The sequence below is a fragment of the Manduca sexta genome, unplaced genomic scaffold (assembly GCF_014839805.1).
Source record: "Manduca sexta isolate Smith_Timp_Sample1 unplaced genomic scaffold, JHU_Msex_v1.0 HiC_scaffold_288, whole genome shotgun sequence".
Lineage (NCBI taxonomy): Eukaryota > Metazoa > Arthropoda > Insecta > Lepidoptera > Sphingidae > Manduca > Manduca sexta.
In genome coordinates, this window is record NW_023593889.1 from 11,065 (window position 1) to 17,601 (window position 6,537).

At 50.2% G+C, this 6,537-nt stretch overlaps 1 long non-coding RNA gene across 1 annotated transcript; it reads right to left on the reverse strand.

The window, feature by feature from the left end:
* Positions 1 to 589: 589 nt before the first annotated feature.
* Positions 590 to 995, reverse strand: LOC119192526. The gene is made up of 3 exons (XR_005113656.1): positions 954 to 995; positions 747 to 884; positions 590 to 637 (listed from the first exon to the last, which is right to left on the reverse strand). It is a non-coding gene; the product is annotated as an uncharacterized LOC119192526 (long non-coding RNA).
* Between the last annotated feature and the right edge of the window lie 5,542 nt (positions 996 to 6,537).

Consider the following 6,537-nt stretch of genomic DNA (forward strand, 5'->3'; position numbering starts at 1 on the left):
GGTCGCGTCGGTGTCGGTGTCGGCGGGCGCGTCGGCCGTGCGCAGCGCGCCGCACGCGCGGTCCGACAGCGCGCCGAGCGACAGCGTGCGGCCCGGCGCGCGCACCGCACCAGCCGCGCTCGCGCCGCACGCGCGCGCCCGCCGCGCGCCCGCAGAGCTCCACAGCGTCACGTTGCTCCTGCACACACACACGCGTCACGTCTCGCTGATACCGTGTGCCTCACCGCGGCCGAGACTCACTCACCACTACTCACCTCAATTCGTGCTCTTCTGTGGAGGCGCGCACGCACAGCGCGATCTTGTCGTAGAAGTCGAGATCGGCGGCGATGCGCAGCGTGGGCTCGGTCTCCTGCAACGCGTGCGCGTGCACGCAGCCCCAGAGCAGTGTGCAGCGCGGCCTCCTCGAGTGCAGCGGCGGCAGCTCGCAGCTCGAGCTCACAGCGCGCCGTGCGCCACCACAGTGACACCTGCGCGTGCGCGTCCAGCGCCAACGCCAGCGCGCCGCGCCACCGGTATTGCAGCACCGCGCCCAGCATGAGAGGCGCTTGGCCCTCCACTGCACGCGCCGGAACCAAAGCACGCAACGCGGGCGTCGGAGAACTGCCGTGCCGGCCCACACGTGCCCTACTAACTCAGCCTGTAACAAATATATTTAATTGATATTATCAAGATTGTAATTGTAAAAATTTTATGACTGACATTCACGTAGAAACCCAATTAAATTACAACGTTTTCCCTTTGTGTACCTGCCCATTAAACAGTGAGATGTCACGCATACGCGTACCGGCGACCGCCAACGCGAGACCTCCCGCTGTATCCTCCGGTTCGGCGTCATTATCGCCGCCACCCGCGATGGCTTCCAGTCCGCGCGTCCACACCTCTACCTGTGAATCGTACAATCGATGAGGTCAAGCGACAGTGTCGGCGTACAGTTTGCGAAAATGCATGCTCACCGACAACAGGTCGAGCGCGGCGAGCGCGTCGCGCCCGGCGAAGCGCCTCCGAGCGCGGCGTACGCGGCGTCCGCGCCCGACGCACCCTGTGCTGCCGCGCACTCTCCGCCTGCGCGCGCAGCACCACGGCGCCGCGCCGCAGTAGCCCCGCGCGCGCCACTTGCACCGACTCCAGTGCCGCACGCCACCCGCCCATCGTCCATCCCGGCTCGCGCACCAACACCGACGATGTTCCTGCACACGAAGACGAGCGTCATCGGCTACATCAATCATAATAGCGCATTTTCCACATCCGTGACCGTACCCGCGTGCGCCTGTCCGTTCCAACCGAGCAATTCACGGTCCAACCTCGGGATGATATCGCGCACGGAGGCGTATTCATCGGCGAGTGCGTACAGCCGTTGCCAGAACAAGCGTCGCAGCTCGTGCGGGCCGGCGCGGTGCAGCGCTCGCGCCACTCGCACGAGCGGCAAGGGCGCGGGCGCGAGGCGCGTGACGTGCAGGTCGAGCGCGGCGGCGCGCACCTCGAGCGGCGCGCGGTCGTCGAGCGCGAGGTCGCCGAGCCGCTCGAGCCGCTCGAGCGAGCGCGGCGCGGCGCGGCGGCCAGCGCGTCGAGCGCCGCGAGTCGCACTGGGGCGGTCGCGTCCGCGCGCGTCGCGTGCTGCAGCAACAGTTCGGCAGTGTCGGCGCGCCGCAAATTACACCAGAGCGATTAACCGCACCTTTCGACTTTCATCGTTCTGCGTACGAACACATCAAAATTATTTTAAATAAAAAATCAAGAGATATCATTAACAATACAATAAAGCTATGAATATTGTCTAAAAGAGATCATTCGTAACGTTGGCGATTGTACACCATAAATTTAAGATAATGTATCCATCTTGTTTGCGTTTCTTTTTAATAAAAGTTTCAATAAGGAGTATTAGTATATCGGTGGTGAGTGGTGCGTGGTGAGTGGATAGTGTGAGAGCGGCACCTTGCAGCGCGCCAGGCTCTTGGCGAGCGAGTCCCGCGCGGCGTCGGACACGGCCGCACCGCAGGCGCGCGCGGCGGCGGCGCCGGCGAGCAGCGCGCTCTCGGCGACGGCCGGCGACTCGACCCTCCTCACCAAGCTTCAACACCTCCAACACCGCTTCCTCCTGAAGAGAGCAACATCAGAATCAAAAGTAACACAAGGCACAAGACGAGGCGCGGCGTGCGACAGAGCGACAGTGCGGTGAGTACCTGCGGGCGGTCGGAGAGCGCGAAGGCCTCGAGGAAGGCGCGCGCGAGCGCCTGCAGCGGGTCGGCGGCGCGCAGCTGCAGCACGTCGGCGGCGGCGGCGAGCGCGGCGCGCGTGCCCGCCAGCACCGAGCGCGCAGCACAGCCCCGCCCTGCGCAACAACCACGATACACTCTACAGTATATAGCTAACATACTAACGTTCCGTTATTTGTTCGCAAAGACCACGATCCTAAAATTTTTGTCAATAAATAAGCACCTATATCTAATGTAGTAAAAAAAAAACAATCTACACTAATATTATAAAGAGGAGAGTTTGTGAGTATAGTTTATTTATTTGAAGGTTTATACGGTCTAATCTTTGGAACTAGTAAACCAATTAAAAGGCTTTCACTGATTGTAAGAAGCTACATTACTTCCGAGTGTTATAAGCTAAATTATTTCCCGAGTAAATATTTATCCCGGATTATTTAGTTATCTCTATAATATACGACATTAAAATTTTGGACATTACGATTTTGATTTATTTTGAAACATATAATTCAAAATAAGTAATTGAGTGAAATGAATGCTGTGTAGTGTGTGGTGTGTAGTGTGTGGTGTGTGGTGTGTGGTGTGTGGTGTGCGGTGTGCGGGGAGTGCGGACGCACAGCAGCGGATGGTGGTCGTCGTGGAGCAGCAGACGGCGCAGGCTGTGCGCAGGCGCGGCGCGCAGTGCCGTCACGAGGCGCAACGCGGCGCGCGCCGAGTCGGCGCCGCCCCGCGCCCGCCTCCGCGCCCCGCAGCGCCGCGAGGTTCTCGCGCAGCGCCGTCTCCAGCGACTGCACACAACACACACGCCATACATTCGTCAAATCATTTTAAAATACTAGTTTTCTAATTAAACGTGATATACCAGATCTTCAATAGTACCCATACCGTATCCGTCGGAATTTACGCGTATAGTACAGTTTCCGTAATAACTAAATTAACTTTTACGTATTTCTGTATAGTTATTTCAATATACTATACGGTTTTCGTACGTTACGTATGTTATGTTTAATATACATTCTTTTGAATACCTATAATTATTTGTCACAAACCCAAGTTCCTGACTCCGAGCTGCGACTAAGTATTTTTTTAAGATGGAAAAACGCAGTCACAATTATTTTGGCCCGACCCGGGTTCGAACCCCAGGACGTCAGCGCGGTAGTTGTATTCATACCGTGTACAATAACAAGCAACTTCTTGCATTAATAATATCTTTAAATTACTAAATGATGCAGATAAATACGCGTGCCGTTATTCATAGCGCGCCTTTGGTCATAAATAACATATATCTAAAAAACAGATGTTAAATGTATGTAAAATAGGTAGGGATATGAACTCATCCAATCTAATTCTCGTATACCATAAAAATTTTATGCATGAGGTCAAAATATTTATGTAGTTTATTATACTGATTAGATTGACGAGTATCAAACTTGTAATTAAATTATTATTTCAACACTCAGTAATTTACTGTCACAGTTTAAAATGGTCATGTTTTTTTTGTAAAGAGAGATAAAGATTAATTTATCTAATTATGTAAACATTCATTTATCTAATTGTATAAACAAACTATCGTGTTGGTTTACGAATAATGTCCAAAAATCTTTCGTCAATATGTTGCTACAGAGATGGACGCTTGATAAGAGCTTGCCCTTCGACCCGAGACGAGCGCTCCGATAGCGTCACGTGGCGACGCGTCACCACGCGCGCTACACGTCCTGCACAAATGATTACAGACCCACAGCTACATGTACAACTACAGATGGTGTAATTGCTCCATGACTTACGTCGTAGTCGTCCCAGTCGGCCGCTTGCGTCGGCGTCATAGTTAGCGGCAGCGGCTTCAGGCCGGGCGGAAGCGCTTGCAGCGCGTCGTCTAGCGAGCTGTAGGCGGGGGGCGCGGCGGGCGCGGCCGGCTGCAGCCGCAGCTCCAGCCACGAGCGCGCCTTGAGGCCGGGGCGGTCGGCGCGCGGCTCCACCACCTCCTCGGCGTGCAGCGCGTGCAGCGCGTCCAGCGCGCCGCTGAGCGTGTAGCGCGACACGCGCCGGTAGCGCGCGCCAGGCGCCGCCGCCTCCGCGCCGCACTGGCTCTGCACACGCGCGCACCACACGTCACATGCTGCTCGCACCATATTGAACGGATTCACTTCTATAAGCTTACCTTTATTTTCCTGAACACCTTTTCGGACACACTTTCGTATAGCACTTTGCACTCGCCTGATATGTCAGTTTCATTGTATTCCCCATCTATAATCTGAAACTGTAAATATAACCATAACACCTAAATACTTATGTAAGACATCATATTGTTTTGCATTCCAATAATATTGTACTTGTGATCTATACCTGAAATACGCTGAGAAGTGACTTCTTAAAATTTAACAGATCCAACAAGTCATCAGGATCCAAATATGCAGTTTGTATGACACCACTCTTCCAGTGGGGTAATGTAGACTCACTGTATGAATCTAGCACCGAGTTATGTGGCAGGAACTCAGCATTTCTATGCTTCCCTCTCAGGTACAATTTAGGCTTAATGAGCTATATATAAAAGAAAAAAAAATATTGTATACTATTGTATTATATAAAGCTGAAGAGTGTTTGTTTGTTTGAACATGCTAATCTTGAGAACTACTGATTCTTTTGGTGCTACGATAGATAAATGTCAAGGAAAGCTTTAGCTATAAAACAGCAGTCTATGACCAATAGGAGCAGAGAATCAATGAAAAATATTGCAAAATATATATTCCTTTTGAAAGCTGCTGTTGCTTGTCCTGTGTAAACGGTATGTTGTTGTGTATGTTATGTTTAGTTATGCAACTAACATATATGACGCCATTGTTCTCTTCAAAACATCTAAAAATATATTATAAAACAAAGTCCTCCACCACATCTATCTGCCTGTCTGAACACAAGAAACAGAATAATGACCCAACGGATTACAGTGGTATGGAGGCTGTTTGAAACCCTGTGAAGTACACAGGCAACTTTATACACTACTAAAATATATAGTGGGACTTTTATCCCAGAAAACTTTTTCATGCGGGCAAGCCGCAAACAAAAGCAATGTGAATATAAAATTGTGGTCATCAGACTCATAAGAAAAAGTCATGAGCAGTTCAAACTATGGTATTACAAGTTATTTATTTATTTGACACTAGGACCTCAGGCATGAGTTTAAATAAATTATTTTATGGTAAGTAAGGTAAATCTACCCTTATCAATTTCCTTGAAACTTAGTGGTACATCAAAGATTGCCTTAGGTATTATGGATGGTAGACATGACTTCCCGTGGGATGACCAAGTTTCATGACAACCAACCATAGTTGCTTTATACAAAAACAGTAACATCAAAAACTCGCCTATGCTAATCTTTGTATACTGTAGCATTGTATATGTCTTAACCACTCTGCATATATCGCGGACAAGTTGCTGAGTTATTTCCTCCATTAAAAAGGTGTGTATCGTCAAGAAAGTCTGGTCCAAAATGTTGGTAACTAAGTTTTAGTGTGTAGACTATTCTCACGTGAAACCGCAGAAAATGTTGGTGCGGCGGCGCGCTGCCGATGGGCGCGACGTGCAGCACGGCGCGCAGCTTGTAGCCCACCTCGCGGTCGGTGGCAGCCACCTCCGTTCAACAACACTGTGCCTTCCACGTCGTAGGCGCGCGCCGCCGCGGCGCAAGTTCGCCCAGCTCGGCTGGCGCAGCGTTACACACACCGCACGCACTCCACACACCGCACCACCACAATAACACTACGCTTAACGCTAACATGCTTTCACTTACAAATACATTAAACTTTGGTCACATTCAAAAGCCGGAAACTTTGGTATCGTTACAATTTACAAAATACAAAGATGTGTCAAACTGTCAGGCATATTGCCTGCTGACAGTTCATTATATCGCGCCCTGCGAACTGTGCGGCGCTGACCGACCAATGAGCGAGGAACACAGGCGAGTCCGGTGAGCGGATCGCGGGGTGCAATGACCGATGCATGCGCCCGCGCGGCTGTCAGTGTCAGCTGCTGTCAAACCGGTGAAGTTATACGGGTAAAGGCACCTACACACCTATGAATTATGATCCATTTCACACTACGAACGCATTTATAATATTCCTTTGTATACTAAAATATCCTCTGTATACGATACGATTGGTATTTGGACTCGACGAACAATTACAATACGATTACGATAATCAGAAACAATACTTATTTCTTTACTTATTCAGATTAATGCTATAATAGTTACTTATAAAAAGTAAGTACATATAGATAAACTTAGATAACTAATATTATTATGACTAGTTTCGTGGTTTTAATTATTGTATTT